Source organism: Xenopus tropicalis, chromosome 8 (assembly GCF_000004195.4).
Source record: "Xenopus tropicalis strain Nigerian chromosome 8, UCB_Xtro_10.0, whole genome shotgun sequence".
Classification (NCBI taxonomy): domain Eukaryota; kingdom Metazoa; phylum Chordata; class Amphibia; order Anura; family Pipidae; genus Xenopus; species Xenopus tropicalis.
Genome location: NC_030684.2, coordinates 137,853,586 through 137,878,964, shown reverse-complemented (window position 1 = coordinate 137,878,964; position 25,379 = coordinate 137,853,586). Strand labels below are relative to the sequence as shown.

The following is a 25,379-nucleotide window of genomic DNA, read 5'->3' as shown; positions in this document are numbered from 1 at the left end:
TCCCATGGAGCTAGCCATATTCTTCATTTCCCAGGGTGCCACAGCCATGTGACCTGTGCTCTGATAAACTTCAGTCACACTTTACTGCTGCGCTGTAAGTTGGAGTGATATCCCCCCCTCACCCCCAGCAGCCGATCAGCAGAACAATGGGAAGGGAGCAAGATAGCAGCTCCCAGTAGGTATCAGAATAGCACTCAATAGTAAGAAATCCAAGTCCGGCTTGGGACTCCTCCAGTTACATGGGAGTAGGAGAAACAATAGGTTAGCTGAAAGCAGTTCTAATATGTAGCGCTGGCTCCTTCTGAAAGCTCAGACTCAGGCACACTTTACTGCTGCGCTGCAAGTTGGAGTGATATCCCCCCCCTCACCCCCAGCAGCCGATCAGCAGAACAATGGGAAGGGAGCAAGATAGCAGCTCCCAGTAGGTATCAGAATAGCACTCAATAGTAAGAAATCCAAGTCCGGCTTGGGACTCCTCCAGTTACATGGGAGTAGGAGAAACAATAGGTTAGCTGAAAGCAGTTCTAATGTGTAGCGCTGGCTCCTTCTGAAAGCTCAGACTCAGGCACAATGCACTGAGATGGCGCCTACACACCTGTGTTTCCCACCTAAAATCCTTCACCTGCCTGAAGCTGGTGCGGACTACTTTATGCTAAGGAGGAATTCAGGTTTAACACATTTATTTTTCCCCAGGGGGCAGGGGCTAGAACTGTTGCACATGGGGCCTATAATCCACCAACCTTTTTACACCAGTGAAGAAGCATCCAAGGAGCCTGTTGTTTAATGGACAAGGAAAGTGTTATTTATTGGGGGTATCAATATGTTAGGCACCCCCACCCTGAGAATATAACTGCTTGTCTCAAACCCCATGCTTAGAAGCACCCACTGACAATATACCCATATCCCATGAGTCTAATAAGCCTCTATTCTTGTACTGATGTTCAAGTTCCTACCTACCCTCTCCGTGAGGGACCAATGGCTTTTGCCCATGCTGGGAGCTCCATAAAGAGGTGTGAGGCAGTTCCATCCCTACAGGTTCTACCATGGACTCCTTATAATGAATGACAAAGTTGTGTGAGAAGAAGGATGAAAGATTTGGCTTCATGGGTTGGGCCTGAGGGCTACAAGCAATCACTGCTACGGTGCAGTCCAAGGAGAGTCCATGGAGGACAAGGTCGGTGTGGCTCACTATGGTACTGGAAGAATCTTGGTGGGCCCCAGTCCTGGTGAGGGTTAGCAGGGGCGGGGCATTATGGTGAACCCTTGGGGACAGGTGGGCCAAAGGTACCACTCAAATCAGGGGTGGGCAAACTTTTTGGCTCTTGGGCCACATTTACTCACCCCCGGGCCGGACCGGCCCCCCCTCTCTGTTTAATTCCGGCACGCCAATGACACCAAGTCTCGCGTGATGAGACTTGGCGTCGTCGGCAGGCCGGATTAAAAAGGCAAAGGGGCCGGATGTGGCACGCGGGCCGTAGTTTGCCCACCCCTGACTTAAATACTAGTTAGGGATCGTTATATTCAGAAGAAATACAGGTTGGACCTACTAAAAGCGGCTAAACAAGCTGAATTTGCAGTTGGTTTCAGAATGTTATGTGAATATTGGTGTCTTATTTGGCAAAATGAGGGCATCTGAAAGTGCCAGGGTCTCAGGTTCCAGAGCAGCCAACTGAGTTAATAAATAGTACTGAGGGTCTCTGGTTATGGAGTGACCATGGGATTTCTAACACTGGAGCGAGGGATTTAATTAGATAGATTAGATAGATAGATAGATAGATAGATAGATAGATAGATAGATAGATAGATAGATAGATGATAGATAGATAGATAGATAGATGATAGATAGATAGATAGATAGATAGATGATAGATAGTAATATAGATAGATAGATAGATAGATAGATAGATAGATAGATAGATAGTAATATAGATAGATAGATAGATAGATAGATAGATAGATAGATAGATAGATAGATAGATAGATAGATAGATAGACATAGATAGATAGATAGATGATAGATAGATGATAGATAGATAGATAGATAGATAGATAGATAGATAGATAGATAGATGATAGATAGATGATAGATAGATAGATAGATGATAAATAGATAGATAGATAGACAGACAGACAGACAGATGATAGATAGATAGATAGATAGATAGATGATAGATAGATAGATAGATTGACTGGTTGACTAACAGATAAATCATAGATGATACATAGTTTCTGTCTATCTCCATCTTGCGCTTACTGATAGACAGACAGAGAGATGATAGATAGATAGATAGATAGATAGATAGATGATAGATAGATAGATAGATAGATAGATGATAGATAGATAGATAGATAGATGATAGATAGTAATATAGATAGATAGATAGATAGATAGTAATATAGATAGATAGATAGATAGATAGATGATAGATAGATAGATGATAGATAGATAGATAGATAGATGATAGATAGATAGATAGATGATAAATAGATAGATAGATAGACAGACAGACAGACAGACAGACAGATGATAGATAGATAGATAGATAGATAGATAGATAGATGATAGATAGATAGATAGATTGACTGGTTGACTAACAGATAAATCATAGATGATACATAGTTTCTGTCTATCTCCATCTTGCGCTTACTGATAGACAGACAGAGAGATGATAGATAGATAGATAGATAGATAGATAGATAGATAGACAGACAGACAGATGATAGATAGATAGATAGACAGACAGATGATAGATAGATAGATAGATAGATAGATAGATTAATAGATAGGTAGATGATAGATGATAGATAGATAGATAGATAGATTGACTGGTTGATTAACAGATAAATGATAGATGATACATAGTCTCTGTCTCCATCTTGGCCTTACTGATAGACAGATATAGGAAACATACAAGCTACAATAAAATCTCTATAGTCCCTTACTGACAGATGGCTGAATAGACTATTACAAGTAATGGGGTATAAATATCACTGCCCCACATTTATACACAGTCACAGCATTTTATTTTTGTCCTGGGCTAATGGAAATTTCCTTCTTTTGTGTTAGCCTCAGCCCGGCCATTGTGATCCCAGAGCCGTCTCCCCACCTGGCAGCCCAGGATGCGCCACATTGTACTGACAGCGCCTAAATAAGTCATTACCGAGGGCTCATCTTACCGTCAGGCCGGCACCTACGCACGGTTACATTCGCACAGGCCGCCAGTGAGAAGGTGGGGGATCAGTTTAAAGGGCAAGTAATGCATAGCTTAATAAAGGGAAAAAGAAAAAATTCAATAGCTGGTTGCTAGGATGCCACAGACCCCAGCAACAAGACTCTAGGAAAGGGCCTTAAAAGAAAGACAAGTAATATACAATCATACAGGGGGTATATTAGCGCAGTAGCGGAGCCAGATCAAGTAGTAAAATGAGAAATAATAAAATGAATATTTCCCCTTTACTAGAGGCTCCCAAACAGCCAATGCTCTCTTTGTCTGGGACGGCCAATGAGCAGCCTTCAGGATGTTTTAAAGCAGAATTCCCAGCATCCTTAGTGGGACAGCCCAGGACAGCTGGGTGCTTGTTAGCTTGAAGTCCCCAATACATGTGGTTTGTGTTTGGGATTAAGGAACATGTGTTCCTCATTCATTTTGGCTCATGTATTCTATTTCTCATCAGGGGAATAAGCTGATGTTATAACACAGATCCCTTGTCTTCCAACTCTTAAAGGGGAACTCTCCCTAAAGTCAGTTGTAGCTACATGTATAACAGAGCATTCTGTCACAGTGGCACAGATCCTATCTGATCCCCCCATTGTAAGCAGCAGTCCTGCCCTGCTTTATGGCTGAGATTCTAGCTATCTGTATAACAGAGCATTCTGTCACAGTGGCACAGATCCTATCTGATCCCCCCATTGTAAGCAGCAGTCCTGCCCTGCTTTATGGCTGAGATTCTAGCTATCTGTATAACAGAGCATTCTGTCACAGTGGCACAGATCCTATCTGATCCCCCCATTGTAAGCAGCAGTCCTGCCCTGCTTTATGGCTGAGATTCTAGCTATCTGTATAACAGAGCATTCTGTCACAGTGGCACAGATCCTATCTGATCCCCCCATTGTAAGCAGCAGTCCTGCCCTGCTTTATGGCTGAGATTCTAGCTATCTGTATAACAGAGCATTCTGTCACAGTGGCACAGATCCTATCTGATCCCCCATTGTAAGCAGCAGTCCTGCCCTGCTTTATGGCTGAGATTCTAGCTATCTGTATAACAGAGCATTCTGTCACAGTGGCACAGATCCTATCTGATCCCCCCATTGTAAGCAGCAGTCCTGCCCTGCTTTATGGCTGAGATTCTAGCTATCTGTATAACAGAGCATTCTGTCACAGTGGCACAGATCCTATCTGATCCCCCCCATTGTAAGCAGCAGTCCTGCCCTGCTTTATGGCTGAGATTCTAGCTATCTGTATAACAGAGCATTCTGTCACAGTGGCACAGATCCTATCTGATCCCCCCATTGTAAGCAGCAATCCTGCCCTGCTTTATGGCTGAGATTCTAGCTATCTGTATAACAGAGCATTCTGTCACAGTGGCACAGATCCTATCCCCCCCCCCCATTGTAAGCAGCAGTCCTGCCCTGCTTTATGGCTGAGATTCTAGCTATCTGTATAACAGAGCATTCTGTCACAGTGGCACAGATCCTATCTGATCCCCCCCATTGTAAGCAGCAATCCTGCCCTGCTTTATGGCTGAGATTCTAGCTATCTGTATAACAGAGCATTCTGTCACAGTGGCACAGATCCTATCCCCCCCCCCCATTGTAAGCAGCAGTCCTGCCCTGCTTTATGGCTGAGATTCTAGCTATCTGTATAACAGAGCATTCTGTCACAGTGGCACAGATCCTATCTGATCCCCCCCATTGTAAGCAGCAGTCCTGCCCTGCTTTATGGCTGAGATTCTAGCTATCTGTATAACAGAGCATTCTGTCACAGTGGCACAGATCCTATCTGATCCCCCCCATTGTAAGCAGCAATCCTGCCCTGCTTTATGGCTGAGATTCTAGCTATCTGTATAACAGAGCATTCTGTCACAGTGGCACAGATCCTATCTGACCCCCCCCCCCATTGTAAGCAGCAGTCCTGCCCTGCTTTATGGCTGAGATTCTAGCTATCTGTATAACAGAGCATTCTGTCACAGTGGCACAGATTCTATCTGATACCCATTATGGCAAATTGTGAGCTTGTTAGAGGATTAATTAGAAGAGTAATTGAGATGAGAAGGCTTTGAGAGTTGAAGAGAACAACTCTAGAGCAATTATAAATAATTATATAAAACTGCGTGTTTAGACTAATTAGTGCATAAAACGAAGCAATATATTCAATATGGGGAATGATAGTAGCCCATTCATTTCAGCAAGGATGGGAAAACTACTAAATAAACAGGAAATACAAGTTGTACGTGCTATAGTCCTGGCAGAGAGTCAGTAGATTCATACAGAAAATGCAGATATCTAATTAATAGATGGGGGGATAACCCACAGATGAATTTATGGTGCTGCCCTAGACACATGACCTTGCCCGCTGCTTCTGCCCATTTGGCACCTGTGCCATATCCCCAGTCCCACTCAGCTCTGCCACCAGATTTTTTGAGATGTTGTGCCCTACTGTCTCCGTCTTTCCCTATGGGCACCATCTTGCCATACTATTGCCACCTTGTTGTAATGACTCCATCTTGCCCTACTGTTACACAGTTAAGTTGGTTTGAAAAAAGACCAAAGTCCATCAAGTTCAACACCTCCAAATGAATGCCACTGTAACCACCGTCCTCTACTGTCTCCATCTTTCTCTACTCTTTCCATCTACTGTATCCATTTTTCCTTATCGTCACTATCTTGCCCTGCTGTCCCTATTGTATTCATCGTGTCTCTGTCCATGTTGTTCTACTTTACCATCTTGCCTTAGTGTTGGCATCTTGTCCTATTGTCTCCATCTACTGTATCTATTGTTCCTTATGCTCACCATCCTGTCCTACTGTCTCCATCTTTGTCCTACTGTTTTTATCCTTACCTGCTGTCTCCATCTTCCCTACTGTCTCCATCTTGTCCTACTGTCTCCATCTTGTCCTACTGTCTCCATCTTACCTTACTGTCTCCATCTTTGTCCTACTGTTTTCATCCTTACCTGCTGTCTCCATCTTCCCTACTGTCTCCATCTTGTTCTACTGTCTCCGTCTTGCCCTACTGTCTCCATCTTGCCTTACTGTCTCCATCTTGCCCTACTGTCTCCATCTTGTCCTACTGTTTCCATCTTGCCCTACTGTCTCCATCTTGTCCTACTGTCTCCATCTTGCCCTAATGTCTCCATCTTGTCCTACTGTCTCCATCTTGCCCTAATGTCTCCATCTTGCCCTACTGTATCCATCTTGCCTTACTGTCTCCATCTTGTCCTACTGTCTCCGTCTTGCCCTACTGTCTCCATCTTGCCTTACTGTCTCAATCTTTTTCCCTTTTTATTAGTTATTTGTTGTTTTTGGATGTAAAAATCACTATTTAATGTACTACGCTGTGGAATATGTTGCCACTTTATGAATACGTGTTAATAATGATTAAAATGCTGTCAACTTGTCCTACTGCCACCGTCTTGTCCTACTACCACCGTCTTGTCCTACTGCCACCGTCTTGTCCTACTACCACCGTCTTGTCCTACTGCCACCATCTTGTCCTACTGCCACCGTCTTGCCCTACTGCCACCATCTTGTCCTACTGCCACAATCTTGTCCTACTGTCTCCATCTTGTCCTACTGTCACCATCTTGTCCTACTGCCACCATCTTGTCCTACTGCCACCATCTTGTCCTACTGCCACCGTCTTGCCCTACTGCCACCATCTTGTCCTACTGCCACAATCTTGTCCTACTGTCTCCATCTTGTCCTACTGTCACCATCTTGTCCTACTGCCACCATCTTGTCCTACTGTCACCATCTTGCCTTACCATACCTACATATGCTTCTCTTTTCCCCACCTACAACTGCTGGGTCCCACTATGAGCCTAAAGCTCCCTCTCTGCACCCCAAAAGATGCTATAATCAAAATGCAGACACATACCGTACCCGGTATAGCAGGAATATACTGTATAGTTACTGGGCTCAGGCGATCCCTCCGCCACAGGCAGCACCTCCGCACACCACCCTGCCCCCAGGCTAATGGGCTGTACAGTGACCCTGAAGCCTGTGTGTGTAAAGAGCCTGCTCTTAACCCTTCCATGGCTGCATGCATGGCTGGGCATGGCCTACAGCTATCACTTAACCCTTTGTTTACTGTGCAGGGACAACCATTCAGCAATGTCACATTTAACCCTTCACTGGCTACCCAGGAACTCCTCAGAAATATAACATTGCTTAGCATTTTAAGTTTATTTTCTGACTGCTGCCAATCCCATTTTTACCTTTTAAAAGCTATGGCATCACTAATGGCTGTATTGATCACTGATGGCTGAATTGAGGAGATTTTTATGGATATGAGTAGGGTGGTTAAATGACAATAAACATATTTTCATCATCAAATATTCAATCCAAACAATAAATGACTATATGGAGTGTTGTTACTCCCTGCAATGCCCCAGGGATCAGTAGAATTAAAGCTTCTCTTTCCCCTGATCCTTGTGTCCCAAGCTTGCAGGTAAGGAGGAGTTTGTGATATGGTGGGGAGGGGGGTGGGGTGGGAGTTAACATGAGGTAAAACATTTTGGTCCCCTACCAGCAGACCTATGGCATAAAGGGAGCGGTGCTATGATGCGTAATGGCCAAAGGGCAGGATATGGAGCAATCCAGGAAGAAAAAAAACTTAAGTAAGGGGTGGATTGGGGGCAGATTGAGGGTGAACCAAAGGCTTATCTTGAGGGTATTACAAATTTACTGGCAATTTAGAGCATTTAGGCCTTGTTGAAGCAGTTCTAGCTACTCCTGTGTGGGAACTGATTGCCTTGGAAATATCTGGGTCTTTGTGGATAAATAAAACTATAACTTTAGTCAGGCTTCGGCCTTGCGGCAGCCATTTTGTGCATTACCTCACAGTCACACACCTGCAGTATTGTTTGTAACTAAAGAAACAATCAAAGTCTCTCCCCTCCAAGCAAGGCCCGCAGCGTAGCTGCTCTCCCCTTACAGGCACTTCCTCTACAAAGATACCAAAAAGCGAGAAGAAACAGGAAGAGGACAGGAAACCAGCGTTACAGTTCTATTTCCTCTCTGAGAAATCTGTTCCACTGCAGGCCAGAATGAATGGGAGCGAGGTGTGCCATTGTTTCACAGGACTGGGGCTATATATCAAGCACCTGGTCCAGAAGGAGGAGGCCCATGGGAGGCCGTCCATTTGTTTATTATTTTCCTATTGCTGCCAGTTCCCTAGCCCTACTTGCTATTAGCTCAGGAAAAAAAGTCAATAATTTGTACAGGTAGGATATAATTACCCCTTATTGGGGGCAGAACAGCCCTATTGGGTTTATTTAATGGTTAAATGATTCCCTTTTCTCTGTAATAATAAAACAGTACCTGTACTTGATCCCAACTAAGATATAATTACCCCTTATTGGGGCAGAACAGCCCTATTGGGTTTATTTAATGGTTAAATGATTCCCTTTTTTCTGTAATAATAAAACAGTACCTGTACTTGATCCCAACTAAGATATAATTACCCCTTATTGGGGGCAGAACAGCCCTATTGGGTTTATTTCATGGTTAAATGATTCCCTTTTCTCTGTAATAATAAAACAGTACCTGTACTTGATCCCAACTAAGATATAATTACCCCTTATTGGGGGCAGAACAGCCCTATTGGGTTTATTTCATGGTTAAATGATTCCCTTTTCTCTGTAATAATAAAACAGTACCTGTACTTGATCCCAACTAAGATATAATTACCCCTTATTGGGGGCAGAACAGCCCTATTGGGTTTATTTCATGTTTAAATGATTCATTTTCTCTGTAATAATAAAGCAGTACCTGTACTTGATCCCAACTAAGATATAATTACCCCTTATTGGGGGCAGAACAGCCCTATTGGGTTTATTTAATATTTAAATGATTTTTAGCAGACTTAAGTTATGGAGATCCAAATTACGGAAAGATCCCTTATCCGGAATACCCCAGGTCCAGAGCATTCTGGATAACAGGTCCCATACCCAGGGTCGGACTGGGGGGTGCAGGGCCCACCGAGGCTCCCGCCCCGGGGGCCCTGCAGGTGCCCCAGCCAGCGTCCCCTAACCCCCCCGCAGGGCCCCCGCCTGACGTCCTCCCCGAGCGCGTATAAATTGAACGCGTCAGGGGAGGAACAGTCAGTAGGGGGAGCGCCGGCAAAGGTCGGACTGGGCTGCTGGGGCCCACTAGGGCCGGGGCCCACCGAGATTTTTCCCGGTGTCCCGGCGGCCCAGTCCGACCCTGCCCATACCAGTACTCTGATCTATCCTAGCAGTAATGCTTCCACTTTAGCGTGGAAATAACCCCTATACATATATACACCAGTCCTGCAGAGATGGTTACTAGTTTGTATTAGGGATGCACCAAATCCACTATGTTAGGATCCGGCTGAACCCGAATCCTTTGTGAATACTAAACCGAATCTGAATCCTAATTTGCTTATGCAAGTTAGGATATAGAAGGGTTAAACAGAACTCGTAGTGAAAAAGACTTCCGTGTTTGACAAAAAGTCACATGATTTTAAGGATTTGGTTCGGCCAGAGGCATGGATTCGGTCATATCTGAGTCCTGCTGAAAAGGCAGAATCTTGGCCAAATCCCGAACTGAATTCTGAATTCGGTGCATCCCTAGTCGGTACAGATAAGTAGAGCTGCAGAGCTGTCAACCCCCTCTTTTTTTGGGGAGTTACCTGATTTTAGCTTGTCTCCCGTCACCCGATGCTATTCTCCCGACTGAGTAGCAAGCCTTCGGTCATCAGAAGCGGTTGCATGTGTATGGGTAACAATTTTTGGCTTCACCGCAGCATTTGTACATTTTTGGCGTATTTCACCGGGCCTAGCCAGTAAAATGCCAGCCAAGCCCAGGCCAGTGTTACAAATTTACCAGCAATGTACTTGCTGGTAAATTTGTAATTACCTGCTGTTAAGCTCCCAGTGTACCCCAACAGAACCCCAAAACCTGGTCAACCTGACCCTTGCCACAGCTCCCCCGGCCGACTGTTCCTCCCCTGACGCATTAAACTTAAGCGTGCTCAGGGGAGGACATCAGGTAGGGGACCCTGCGGGGGGTTCGGGAGGCCTTGCAGGGGGTTAGGGAGGCTCAGCGGGGGGTCCCTGTAGGGGGTTCGAGAGGCCTTGCAGGGGGGTTAGGGAGGCTCAGCGGGGGGTCCCTGTAGGGGTTTCAGGAGGCCTTGCAGGGGTTTAGGGAGGCTCAGCGGGGGGTCCCTGTAGGGGGTTCGAGAGGCCTTGCAGGGGTTTAGGGAGGCTCAGCGGGGGGTCCCTGTAGGGGGTTTGGGAGGCCTTGCAGGGGTTTAGGGAGGCTCAGCGGGGGGTCCCTGTAGGGGGTTAGGGAGGCCTTGCAGGGGGGTTAGGGAGGCTCAGCGGGGGGACACTGCGGGGGGTTAGGGAGGCCCTGCGGGGGGTTAGGGAGGCTCAGCTGGGGGTCCCTGCGAGGGGTTATGGGGTGTGGGGGACTCGGCCAGAGGGGGCACCTGCCAGGCCCCTGAGCGGCAGCCCCGGTGGGCCCTGCACCCCTCAATCCGACCATGCACTCCAATACCAGTCTCTAGATGTCCTCTCCTGGCCCTCCATTCCCCCCCAGCCCCAAATTTTTGCCTTGCCTAATGCCCCTTTACAACATCATCCCACCCCTCCTTTCCAAACAAGGTTCCAATATAAACTACACTGGATTCTAAGCAGCCCTGCAGTACTTCCCCACAATACAGAGTCAGAACCAGCAGTGCAGGGAACTAAACAGATGCTACCCCCAGTAGTAATTATAGATACAAGTAACTTTAAATGAGTGTATATTGGGAAGTTTTTTTCGAGCGGAGTGAAGCACAGGACCAAAATTTATTACTCTTCTTTTTTTTTTTAAAGGCACGGTGACCTTTAAATTTTAATGTAAGAAACAACAGGAGGGATCTGATAAAATAAGAGAGGGGTGTGTGTTGCCTGCGTACATTGCCCCTATAGACTTGGCACTTTCTAGGCAAATGTAATGTATTCCAGTGCCGCTTGCAGCTCAGGTCAGGAACTCTTTTGTCCCGAGGTGTGGTGTCAATAATTAATATCCCCGGTGTAACAGAAAACCGGCCAGCGCGCCTTACCTGTAGGTGCTGACGTGGGAGGGGGAGTTATTGCGTATTTGTATTTAGGTGCCACTAACAGATAATGAATGAGACCATAAGGATGTTTAAAGGCCAAATAAACTCTTATAAGTGGATTTTCCCATTAAGCATTCAGCAGATCCTGCTCTGTATATTGTTGTTTACAGATGGGAAAGAATGATGTGGTAATAATAAGGATAAAAATGACCCAAATGTCTCTATAAATAGTCCCATCCCTAACATAAACCTTTGCTCCCTGAGCGCTTGCCCAAGATAAACACGTCTCCGAGGCCTTCAGACCTCTCTTTGGTTACAGGCAACTCCCAGGTTGGGGAGGGGGGGGGGCACTCACTAGAGCAGGGGTGTCAAACTCAATTGCACAGCGGGCCAAAATTCAAAACACACTTTAGGTTGCGGGGCGAACAGGATAAACATTTATTGAACTCACTAAAATTCAGTTGTCTTTGCTCTTATATCATTTTATCAGAGCTGGAGTGCCAGCAGCCATATTATTGCCCCATGTACCTGTGCCCCATTTGCCCATTACCTGCCAGCAGCCATATTATTGCCCCATGTACCTGTGCCAGCAGCTATATTATTGCCCCATGTACCTGTGCCAGCAGCTATATTATTGCCCCATGTACCTGTGCCAGCAGCTATATTATTGCCCCATGTACCTGTGCCAGCAGCCATATTATTGCCCCCATGTACCTGTGCCAGCAGCCATATTATTGCCCCATGTACCTGTGCCAGCAGCCATATTATTGCCCCATGTACCTGTGCCAGCAGCCATATTATTGCCCCATGTACCTGTGCCAGCAGCCTATATTATTGCCCCATGTACCTGTGCCAGCAGCTATATTATTGCCCCATGTACCTGTGCCAGCAGCCATATTATTGCCCCATGTACCTGTGCCAGCAGCCATATTATTGCCCCCATGTACCTGTGCCAGCAGCCATATTATTGCCCATGTACCTGTGCCAGCAGCCATATTATTGCCCCATGTACCTGTGCCAGCAGCCATATTATTGCCCCATGTACCTGTGCCAGCAGCCATATTATTGCCCCATGTACCTGTGCCAGCAGCCATATTATTGCCCCATGTACCTGTGCCAGCAGCCATATTATTGCCCCATGTACCTGTGCCAGCAGCCATATTATTGCCCCATGTACCTGTGCCAGCAGCCATATTATTGCCCCATGTACCTGTGCCAGCAGCCATATTATTGCCCCATGTACCTGTGCCAGCAGCCATATTATTGCCCCATGTACCTGTGCCAGCAGCCATATTATTGCTCCATGTACCTGTGCCAGCAGCCATATTATTGCCCCATGTACCTGAGCCAGCAGCCATATTATTGCCCCATGTACCTGTGCCAGCAGCCATATTATTGCCCCATGTACCTGTGCCAGCAGCCATATTATTGCCCCGTGTACCTGTGCCAGCAGCCATATTATTGCCCCGTGTACCTGTGCCAGCAGCCATATTATTGCCCCATGTACCTGTGCCAGCAGCTATATTATTGCCGCATGTACTTGTGCCAGCAGCCATATTGTTGCCCCATATACCTGTGCCAGCAGCCATATTATTGCCCCATGTACCTGTGCCAGCAGCTATATTATTGCCCCATGTACATGTGCCAGCAGCCATATTATTGCCCAATGTACCTGTGCCAGCAGCCATATTATTGCCCAATGTACCTGTGCCAGCAGCCATATTATTGCCCCATGTACCTGTGCCAGCAGCCATATTGTTGCCCCATGTACCTGTGCCAGCAGCCATATTATTGCCCCATGTACCTGTGCCAGCAGCCATATTATTGCCCCATGTACCTGTGCCAGCAGCTATATTATTGCCCCATGTACCTGTGCCAGCAGCTATATTATTGCCCCATGTACCTGTGCCAGCAGCTATATTATTGCCCCATGTACTTGTGCCAGCAGCCATATTATTGCCCCATGTACCTGTGCCAGCAGGTAGGGGATTCTGGGAAAAGAGAAAGGGCCTATTGGTGCAGGAAGGGGTATACAGGTATGTCAGCCTGGGTCCCAATAGATTTTGTTGGGCATAGACTATTGTAGGTAAGCTGCCGGCCTAGCGGAACACTCCAGAAGTGACACCCCAATGTCTCCCTGTTCTACCCCAAACATGGGGAATGGGTCCCTGTCGTAGCAACTTTATCATCAGTCACTGTCTATAATATTAGGTCTGTGGGTGCTTTTTGTTGGCGCAGGTGTAGCTGAGCCTTTTAGATCCATGTCCCTGAGGGTGGCCGCCATTACATGGGTTCATTGGGTTATTGGCATGTATATAGGAGTAACAGTGTAGAACAGATGTACCAATAAGGGTTAAACACCGTCTCGAACGCTCAGGAACAAACAGGAAATATGGGGACATGAATCGTTCATCTGGACTTGGTTCTGTTATGAAATGTTAGAATAACACAGGCCCAGGTATGTGAAAGGCAATCTACATGGGCCCCAGGCAACAGAAACCTAGGGGCCTTTATATCTAGATCTACTTTTTTAGGGGAGTCAGGGGAAACCAGGTGCTGGTTGCATCTTACCATTGGTTAATAATGGATATCGGCACCAGGGTTGGGCTGCCAGGATATCAGGGAAAATCCAGGTTGGCCTTTCCCAAGGCACCAATGGCGTGCGAGGGCTGCATCTCCAGGCATGGATCATTTTGTTCCTATTTGTGGTAACCCAATCAGAACCTGACTAGAACCTTTGGAAATACTTCTTGCCTGTTTCCCCTGCAAATGGCTCACGTGTTATTGTTTTGGTCGAAGTTATATAGTAACATAGTAAGTTAGGTTGAAAAAAGACACACGTCCATCAAGTTCAACCTTAATGCCTATATATAACCTGCCTAACTGCCAGTTGATCCAGAGGAAGGCAAAAACCCCATCTGAAGCCTCACTCCCCCCCTCGTGTGCAGGAGGCGGGGACTAGTGATGTGTGGGCCGGCCCAATACCCAGGTGTCGGATGGGTTTGGCCCAACCTCTACAGAACATTTTCGGGTTGTGGGCGGGTTTGGATCAAGCTCTCCTGCTTGCCCTCCCCGTCCGTCACCTTACACTGACGGCTTCCCGGTTCTGGAGGCCATGGCAGGGGCTCATGGGTGGGTGTGGGGCCCCAGTATGGGTGGGGCCTGCACCCCCCCAGTCCAACCCTGACTAGTGCTAACTATAGTGGGTAACAGGCAATAAGGCCCCATAGGAGCACCCATGCATTGTGCTGCAGGGATAGGGTGCAGTGCTTTTTAGGGCCAGGGGTGCTAGAGACTACTGTTGGCTGTACCCCTAGGCCCCTGTTAGCAGCACATTCATATCTAACAGAGAGAGATAGTTCTACACATCCCCATAGAGACTCCCAGGCACTGGCACTGCCACACTCCCATCAAGCCCCGGCGCTTCAGAAGCCAATCACGGCCCCGCATTAACATCTCTACCTGTTTGTAGGCGTAAATCATTCTGTTTGTAATTACTGCTCCCCAAATATACAGCTCCGCGGATCTGCCAGGGCCCTATAAATAATGTATAAATAACACCAGTTAACACTTGCCAGCAGCCTTTACTCTCTGGCCGTGCTGCGAATGCCAATATGGGCCGGGCAGCGCACAGACGGGCAACTCACTCAGCCTGGGGAAGGCATGGTGGCGCTCTGTATTACAGATACAGCTTGTCCGCAAAGCTTGCAGTCTAATGCTTTCTCTGTGTAGTTGCTGGAGTTTCCTAAGCATAGGCATGGCTGCCATTAGGGGGGTACAGGCACCCCAGTATTATTATTATTATTAACATTTATTTATAAAGCGCCAACATACCCCGCAGCGCTGTACAATAAGTGGGTTACATACATTGGGCATACAGAGTAACATATAAAGCAATCAGTAACCGATACAGGAGGGGAAGGGAGCCCTGCCCAAAAGAGCTTACACTCTACATTATTATTATTATTAACATTTATTTATAAAGCGCCAACATATCCCGCAGCGCTGTACAATAAGTGGGTTACATACATTGGACATACAGAGTAACATATAAAGCAACCAATAACCGATACAGGAGGGGAAGGGAGCCCTGCCCAAAAGAGCTTACACTCTACATTATTATTATTATTATTAACATTTATTTATAAAGCGCCAACATATCCCGCAGCGCTGTACAATAAGTGGGTTCCATACATTGGACATACAGAGTAACATATAAAGCAATCAATAACCGATACAAGAGGGGAAGGGAGCCCTGCCCAAAAGAGCTTACACTCTACAAATACTGGGAAGTTGATTAAAATGACAGTTTCTTCCATTCCGTTTGGTTTAGTTGTAAGGGAAACTTCCCCTTTAAAGCCAATAAGCGAGAGAGCGAGAGAGATGATGTACGGTGGCGCAGCGCCGGAATGATATGTTAATAAGCGCGCGGCTTTAATCAGAATCTGCTTCCAGTAAGCTGAGAATGGCAATAAATGGCAGCGCGGGCTGATAGCGTAAAGCACCCAGACGCCGGCTGTACCCGGTAATTACGGGTCATTATTGCTGAGTACATTGCAGTTGGGAACTTATGTACATAACCGAGCGCCGCGCCATGAATACCAAGTGCGCCGCGGCGGAATGGGCCCCGGTCCTAGCGACTTTATTGCCTTCCCCGGGGTATAAAACTCATACAGATGGCACCGATCATTGTGAGCGGCTGATTATCCTGCGGTTTTAATTGTGTAGGTATTGTTCTACAGGGAGAACAGGGGGTGCAGGGGCCCACGGGATCCTGGGTAATGCGGCTAGGGGCCAATAACAGAGAAAAATATATATATATATGATCTAAGTCAGACTGGCAATCTGTGGGTCTGGCAAATTCTGTAGAAGTCGCTATTTATTGGGCTGCTGGGGGGGCCGCTTGGGCCTATTTTAACCCCCAGCCCAGACTTGATCTAAGTACTCCAGCTGCTGTTGAACTGCAGCTCTCAGTCTAAGCATTGAATAAGCTGGATTGCATTTTAAAACAGTGCCCCCTTGTGGACAAATGGTTGTGAAAATGGGTCCTGAAGCAATAAGTTTAGCATTAACCCCTAATTATACTCATCATACACAGTTATTGGTTACTGATCTGCTAAGGCTGCTGTTCCTTTAAGAGATGTCAGTTCCCGTTACATTGCAACCACTCCCACTTACACTCCAGCCACACCCAAAGCAACAACTCTGCCCCAACCTGGGGCATTAATCTAAGTGGCTCCCAGAAAATCTGGGAATCCAAAATCCAGTGTTGGACTGGGGTATCTGGGCCCAATGGAACCTTTACTGCATGGGCCCCCCATCATTTCAGCCGAGGAACTTTCCCTTCTCTTCTCTTTCTTCCCCATTAATAACCTTTATACTGTCCGGGCATTGTGCCTTTATATGGGCACAGAACCCCTCAGTGACTGCTAATATCCTTATCATTTACAGTAGGGGGTACATTATCCCTTATAATACATGAGTGATACTCAGAGTTCCCTGTATAACTCAGCCTGCAGCCTTGTGCCTTTATATGGGCACAGAACCCCTCAGTGACTGCTAATATCCTTATCATTTACAGTAGGGGGCACATTATCCCTTATAATACATGAGTGATACTCAGAGTTCCCTGTATAACTCAGCCTGCAGCCTTGTGCCTTTATATGGGCACAGAACCCCTCAGTGACTGCTAATATCCTTATCATTTACAGTAGGGGGTACATTATCCCTTATAATACATGAGTGATACTCAGAGTTCCCTGTATAACTCAGCCTGCAGCCTTGTGCCTTTATATGGGCACAGAACCCCTCAGTGACTGCTAATATCCTTATCATTTACAGTAGGGGGTACATTATCCCTTATAATACATGAGTGATACTCAGAGTTCCCTGTATAACTCAGCCTGCAGCCTTGTGCCTTTATATGGGCACAGAACCCCTCAGTGACTGCTAATATCCTTATCATTTACAGTAGGGGGCACATTATCCCTTATAATACATGAGTGATACTCAGAGTTCCCTGTATAACTCAGCCTGCAGCCTTGTGCCTTTATATGGGCACAGAACCCCTCAGTGACTGCTAATATCCTTATCATTTACAGTAGGGGGTACATTACCCCTTATAATACATGAGTGACCTGTCAGTATTCCCTATAACTCATGTTTCACCCCCCAGAGGTGTAGAATAGAGATTACTTACCAGTTCAGGGTGTAAGGTGACTTGCCCCAGGTTCATCCCCCAGCGAGGGTGAATACGGGCACTGCACATGTCGGGCCTCCAGCTGATTTTGACTTTACTCCATTTAAAAAGTAGTGCAGCAGTCACTGACCAATCACAACGCCCCCTTGCACTGTCCAATCAGAATGCTCCTTTGGTGGTGCCTGCATACAAACAGCAGTGATGCCCCTGCTCAGTTTGCCTGAGAACCCCCTTACAGTGGGCCGTGAGCAGGTCGGTGTGTCCCTTCCCCAGACTCCCTTGCTCTGAGCTGTGCTGGGGTAGGAAACCAGGGAGAGTCAGGCAGAAAGCAGCAAGGAAGGAAATGAGTTACATACCTGTGCTGGCCAATTCAGCAGGTCAGGATAGGCCAGAGGCAGGGGGTTCAAATCAGTGCGGGGTCATGGGAAAGCATTTTATGCCATATGCCCAACAGCGCCACCTTGTGGGGGAGATTCATCTGCAACCCACCTTCCATATCCTCCTATGTCTGGCACCATCTTTCTTTAGGAAATAAAATGTAATTCATAGCAATTTATTAATGTGCAAAATGTAACAAATAACAGTGAGTTGAGTGTTTTATGCAATTTCGGGGTACGGCCATGGGGACCAGAGTTACCCCCAGTTATAGGCTATATTACATATATGGGAATCCAATCCCTGGGGTGCAAAACTGCTTTCCTTCCAGAGATATATTGATGATATATTACCATCGGCCCATGTTTTATTATATATTATGATCCCCAGATACACTCCCTTTATCCACCCCTTCACTTCCCTGGGTGTCAGTAAACCATCGGCAAGATTGAGACATTTAATATTTGCCAAAGAGGTAACAGAAATAGTCACATTATTATTATTATTATTAACATTTATTCATAAAGTGCCAACATATCCCGCAGCGCTGTACAATAAGTGGGTTCCATACATTGGGCATACAGAGTAACATATAAAGCAATCAATAACCGATACAGGAGGGGAAGGGAGCCCTGCCCAAAAGAGCTTACAATCTACATTATTATTATTATTATTAACATTTATTTATAAAGCGCCAACATATCCCGCAGCGCTGTACAATAAGTGGGTTTCATACATTGGACATACAGAGTAACATATAAAGCAATCAGTAACCGATACAAGAGGGGAAGGGAGCCCTGCCCAAAAGAGCTTACACTCTACATTATTATTATTATTAACATTTATTTATAAAGCGCCAACATATCCCGCAGCGCTGTACAATAAGTGGGTTCCATACATTGGACATACAGAGTAACAGAGTAACATATAAAGCAATCTGTCTATGAAGATTCTCATTCATCCAGGTCATGATATACAGTATCTAGTAGAATTAAGTCTAAAACAACTGGACTTTTTCTGAGTTTTTCTTGAAAACGTTTCACCACTCATCCGAGTGGCTTCTTCAGTTCAAATGACTGGTAGGGAATTCCCCGGTATTTAAACTCTTGATGGTAGTAGAGTCACAGACATCCAATCACAATGGTTCCATTGAACTTGTTCAGTTAGGTGTTAGCTGAAACTGACAGGTGTAAGAAGGTATGATCCAATCACAATGGTACCAAGATTCTCATTGATGAAGGTGTTAATCCTTCAAAGTACATCTCTGTAAGAGAATGGCCCAACATAGGCGGGCAAACTCCTCAGGACAAGACTCAGCGGTCTATCTACACCTCAAAGAAAAAGGTCACTCTTTTGAGGACAGTAACGTGCATATTTTGGACCGAGAGGACAGATGGTTTGAAAGAGGTGTGAAAGAGGCCATTTATGCCAACCTGGAAAAACCATCCCTGAACAGAGGAGGGGGCCTGAGACACCGTTTGTCACCAACATACAATGGCGCGTTGACATCCTTACCCCAGCAGTTTCACAACAGTTCACACTTCCAGTCATGTACTTTGAAGGATTAACACCTTCATCAATGAGAATCTTGGTACCATTGTGATTGGATCATACCTTCTTACACCTGTCAGTTTCAGCTAACACCTAACTGAACAAGTTCAATGGAACCATTGTGATTGGATGTCTGTGACTCTACTACCATCAAGAGTTTAAATACCGGGGAATTCCCTACCAGTCATTTGAACTGAAGAAGCCACTCGCATGAGTGGTGAAACATTTTCAAGAAAAACTCAGAAAAAGTCCAGTTGTTTTAGACTTAATTCTACTAGATAATATAAAGCAATCAATAACCAATACAGGAGGGGAAGAGAGCCCTGCCCAAAAGAGCTTACACTCTACATTATTATTATTATTAACATTTATTTATAAAGCGCCAACATATCCTGCAGTGCTGTACAATAAGTGGGTTCCATACATTGGACATACAGAGTAACATATAAAGCAATCAGTAACCGATACAGGAGGGGAAGGGAGCCCTGCCCAAAAGAAAAATGGCTTCCCCTGTTAAAGCACAAAAAATGGCCAATAATATTTGCACTAGTAAATTAATATCTTTTCCCCCCAGAAATTCAATATTTTTCCCTTTTTTCAGGTTAAATTAAAGACTTTGTACCCCAATGATAGCATTTAAGGTACAAAAATATGTGACTGCAGTTCCCTTTGCACACAGAAGGTGGCAGTCTAACCCCGAGCATTGCACCTCAGTGTGCGTAACACCAGAAATACAATAATTCTGCTCTATGGGTCATTAAATATAATGGTTTGTACTGACATCTGGGTAAGGGCAGAGTGAAACACGCAATTCATCTGCAAAGGAACTAGCCAGCCTGCTGCTGAACTATAACTCCCATCATCCTCGCCCAACCACTGGGCTCAGTTTGGAGCGGAAGGGTTATCCATATCTACTGATTTATGGCATATAATGAGCCGGCTGCTGCTTCATTGTTGCAGAAGTCAAAGTGCTAATTAGTTGCTATGGGAAAAAGTCTGCACATGTTACTAAGAGATCCCTATAGTCATAGTCTGCATGGGGGGGGGGGGGGGGGGGGCGAAGGGCAGACGGATATAGAGACACTGGGGTTTTATGTCGGGATTCTTGGGTTTACATTCAGAATTGATTGCAAGCTCTGCAGCCAAAATGATATCTGGTTGTTCAGAAAATCCCAGCAGGGAGGACCAATGAGAACAGTAGATTCTGTCCCTTTCCAATCTGATCAGCTTTATTCACCCTGTGTGCCTCTGGCCATAGAGCTTGCACTCTATCTATATTTCTGTTTTTCTATTCTTTTACTGTATTTTATGTGAATTAAAAGTAAAGGGGGGAAGAGGGAGCATTAGTCTCCGGCTCCGGCCCTGGCAGGTATCCGGGCAGTTAGCCTGAGTGGCATCACTTGGAGAGGGGCATACATCTCTCTGAGAGAGAATCATCTGATTAACTACTTCTTTTAATCTGAAATTGGAGGGGGGGGGGGGGAGAGGAAGAGACATTAGCATGGCAGCCCATCTGTCTCTCGCAGTCTGTCAGAGCCCCCTCAGCAGATGGGCTCACCTCTTATATGGAAGAACAGGATTGCAGGAGCGGGAGAAGGGGGGGTACGTGCCAAAAACAGAGGGGGGCGAGGGGAGTAAAAGAGATAGAGACGAGGGCTGGGGGGGGGGGGGGGAGACTGTAACAGGGAGAATATGGAGCGGGAGTGAGAGAGGTGATCAGCGGGTGCTAAGGGGAATACGAAACAATATAAGGGGAATATAATGAACCGTTAGATTATAAGCTCTTGGGGCAAGGAATCTCTCTCTGATATCCCACAGCACCAGTCCCTTCCCAGAGGCTATTATCCCCCCACTGCTACTATAGGCACCATCTCTCCCTACTATACCTGCTATCCCACAGCCCCAGTCCCTTCCCAGAGGCTATTATCCCCCCACTGCTACTATAGGCACCATCTCTCCCTACTATACCTGCTATCCCACAGCCATAGTCCCTTCCCAGAGGCTATTATCCCCCCACTGCTACTATAGGCACCATCTCTCCCTACTATACCTGCTATCCACAGCCCCAGTCCCTTCCCAGAGGCTATTATCCCCCTACTGCTACTATAGGCACCATCTCTCCCTACTATACCTGCTATCCCACAGCCCCAGTCCCTTCCCAGAGGTTATTATCCCCCACTGCTACTATAGGCACCATCTCTCCCTACTATACCTGCTATCCCACAGCCCCAGTCCCTTCCAGAGGCTATTATCCCCCCACTGCTACTATAGGCACAATCTCTCCCTACTATACCTGCTATCCCACAGCCCCAGTCCCTTCCCAGAGGCTATTATCCCCCCACTGCTACTATAGGCACCATCTCTCCCTACTATACCTGCTATCCCACAGCCCCAGTCCCTTCCCAGAGGCTATTATCCCCCCACTGCTACTATAGGCACCATCTCTCCCTACTATACCTGCTATCCCACAGCCCCAGTCCCTTCCCAGAGGCTATTATCCCCCCACTGCTACTATAGGCACCATCTCTCCCTACTATACCTGCTATCCCACAGCCCCAGTCCCTTCCCAGAGGCTATTATCCCCCCACTGCTACTATAGGCACCATCTCTCCCTACTATACCTGCTATCCCACAGCCCCAGTCCCTTCCCAGAGGCTATTATCCCCCCACTGCTACTATAGGCACCATCTCTCCCTACTATACCTGCTATCCCACAGCCCCAGTCCCTTCCCAGAGGCTATTATCCCCCCACTGCTACTATAGGCGCCATCTCTCCCTACTATACCCGCTATCCCACAGCCACAGTCCCTTCCCAGAGGCTATTATCCCCCCACTGCTACTATAGGCACCATCTCTCCCTACTATACCTGCTATCCCACAGCCCCAGTCCCTTCCCAGAGGCTATTATCCCCCCACTGCTACTATAGGTACCATCTCTCCCTACTATACCTGCTATCCCACAGCCCCAGTCCCTTCCCAGAGGCTATTATCCCCCCACTGCTACTATAGGCACCATCTCTCCTTACTATACCTGCTATCCCACAGCCATAGTCCCTTCCCAGAGGCTATTATCCCCCCACTGCTACTATAGGCACCATCTCTCCCTACTATACCTGCTATCCCACAGCCCCAGTCCCTTCCCAGAGGCTATTATCCCCCCACTGCTACTATAGGCACCAATCTCTCCCTACTATACCTGCTATCCCACAGCCCCAGTCCCTTCCCAGAGGCTATTATCCCCCCACTGCTACTATAGGCACCATCTCTCCCTACTATACCTGCTATCCCACAGCCCCAGTCCCTTCCCAGAGGCTATTATCCCCCCACTGCTACTATAGGCACCATCTCTCCCTACTATACCTGCTATCCCACAGCCCCAGTCCCTTCCCAGAGGGCTATTATCCCCCACTGCTACTTATAGGCACCATCTCTCCCTACTATAACCTGCTATCCCACAGCCCCAGTCCCTTCCCAGAGGCTATTATCCCCCCACTGCTACTATAGGCACCATTTCTCCCCTACTATACCTGCTATCCCACAGCCCCAGTCCCTTCCCAGAGTCTATTATCCCCCCACTGCTACTATAGGCACCATCTCTCCCTACTATACCTGCTATCCCACAGCCCCAGTCCCTTCCCAGAGGCTATTATCCCCCCACTGCTACTATAGGGCACCATCTCTCCCTACTATACCTGCTATCCCACAGCCCCAGTCCCTTCCCAGAGGCTATTATCCCCCCACTGCTACTATAGGCACCATCTCTCCCTACTATACCTGCTATCCCACAGCCCCAGTCCCTTCCCCAGAGGCTATTATCCCCCCACTGCTACTATAGGCACCATCTCTCCCTACTATACCTGCTATCCCACAGCCCCAGTCCCTTCCCAGAGGCTATTATCCCACTGCTGCTACTATAGGCACCATCTCTCCCTACTATACCTGCTATCCCACAGCCCCAGTCCCTTCCCAGAGGCTATTATCCCCCCACTGCTACTATAGGTACCATCTCTCCCTACTATACCTGCTATCCCACAGCCCCAGTCCCTTCCCAGAGGCTATTATCCCACTGCTACTATAGGCACCATCTCTCCCTACTATACCTGCTATCCCACAGCCCCAGTCCCTTCCCAGAGGCTATTATCGCCCCACTGCTACTATAGGCACCATCTCTCCCTACTATACCTGCTATCCCACAGCCACAGTCCCTTCCCAGAGGCTATTATCCCACTGCTACTATAGGCACCATCTCTCCCTACTATACCTGCTATCCCGCAGCCACAGTCCCTTCCCAGAGGCTATTATCCCCCCACTGCTACTATAGGCACCATCTCTCCCTACTATACCTGCTATCCCACAGCCCCAGTCCCTTCCCAGAGGCTATTATCCCCCCACTGCTACTATAGGCACCATCTCTCCCTACTATACCTGCTATCCCACAGCCACAGTCCCTTCCCAGAGGCTATTATCCCCCCACTGCTACTATAGGCACCATCTCTCCCTACTATACCTGCTATCCCACAGCCCCAGTCCCTTCCCAGAGGCTATTATCCCCCCACTGCTACTATAGGCACCATCTCTCCCTACTATACCTGCTATCCCACAGCCCCAGTCCCTTCCCAGAGGCTATTATCGCCCCACTGCTACTATAGGCACCATCTCTCCCTACTATACCTGCTATCCCACAGCCACATTCCCTTCCCAGAGGCTATTATCCCCCCACTGCTACTATAGGCACCATCTCTCCCTACTATACCTGCTATCCCACAGCCCCAGTCCCTTTCCAGAGGCTATTATCCCCCCACTGCTACTATAGGCACCATCTCTCCCTACTATACCTGCTATCCCACAGCCCCAGTCCCTTCCCAGAGGCTATTATCCCCCCACTGCTACTATAGGCCACTACAGTCCCTTTCCTTTAGTTTTTATTCCCCTTTCCCTTTCCAGCTCTGTCTCGTCACTGTGTGTGGCAGGACTGTATTGTATCTCCTTTATAAAAATCTGAATCTTTATTTTATAAGGCAAAGTACACAGTGATTTGAATTGTGACTCTCTGGGGTGCCAACACATTTCTCTTTGTAATGTACCAGTATTCCCATGGAGCCCTAGGAAGAAGCTTGGTTATGAAGTTATAAAGGCACAGGATCCTACAGTAAATGATTTATAGGGTAAGGATAATAAAGCCGGAGCTTTCTCTCGGGGCAGCAGGGAACGTCGGTGGAAGTTGCAGTGATTTGGGATTCTCCTCAGAAGGCATCTCAGTCCGGTTCCTGATGACTTCTAACCAACTTGATGCCAGGACTTGGCAGAGAAGCTGAAAGGGACAGTATTTATAGCTCTCAAAAATCTTGAGTTAGAGCCATTTGGGGGCTAGAGAGCTCAGATTACAGATGTGTAGCATTTAAACTTATATCCATAAAGTGGCACGGCGGCCGATTAGATGGATCCTGCCAGGAAGATGGATTCTAATTATGAACCAAGGTCAAAGATCAAATTGGTTCTGGCGTCGGTGTGCAGGGTGGGACGGGAGTCTTTAATCTGCTGTCACAATCTATGTTCCCAAAGAACGGCAGGACGAGCCCAGTCTTCAGGCAGTTGCCAAGGCACTCTACAGTCAGAAGGTGTCTCGCATCATCCAAATCTCAGTAATGCGTCTTCCATCTCAGCCCTCGGATGTATTGATTGGCTTGCAGCTGCCAGAGAAAAGCATAGATGTGCTGGCACGGAGACCATTCTGTCCTGAGGGGGTGAGGGAGAGTCGTGTGTAGAGGAAAAAGTATTTCCAGAAGGGTTAAATGATGTATGCACCTATCACACTTGCCCTTCTATGTGGTGACTTTGCACCAAGTTTGTGGCAAAAGCTTGGGGATTGAGTGGTGCATCCTGAGGGCCCTGTACCATCAGAAATAAGGAGAAGGATCAAAATGGCCATTCACAAAAAGATTAGTTGGTTTTTAGATTGCTCAC

The 25,379-nt window shown here is 47.0% G+C and overlaps 1 protein-coding gene across 4 annotated transcripts in view; it reads right to left on the bottom strand.

Annotated features, from left to right (window-relative positions):
* Nucleotides 1-7,181, bottom strand: part of tnfaip8l2 (TNF alpha induced protein 8 like 2) — a 30,940-nt gene extending 23,759 nt beyond the window's left edge. For 3 of the 4 annotated variants that reach the window (XM_012969840.2, XM_012969842.2, XM_012969839.2), the window contains exon 1: nt 7,097-7,181. The gene's annotated coding sequence lies outside the window, so the exon portion shown is untranslated. The remainder of the gene's footprint in view (nt 1-7,096) is intronic. The other variant, XM_012969841.2, reaches the window with a different exon arrangement.
* Between the last annotated feature and the right edge of the window lie 18,198 nt (nt 7,182-25,379).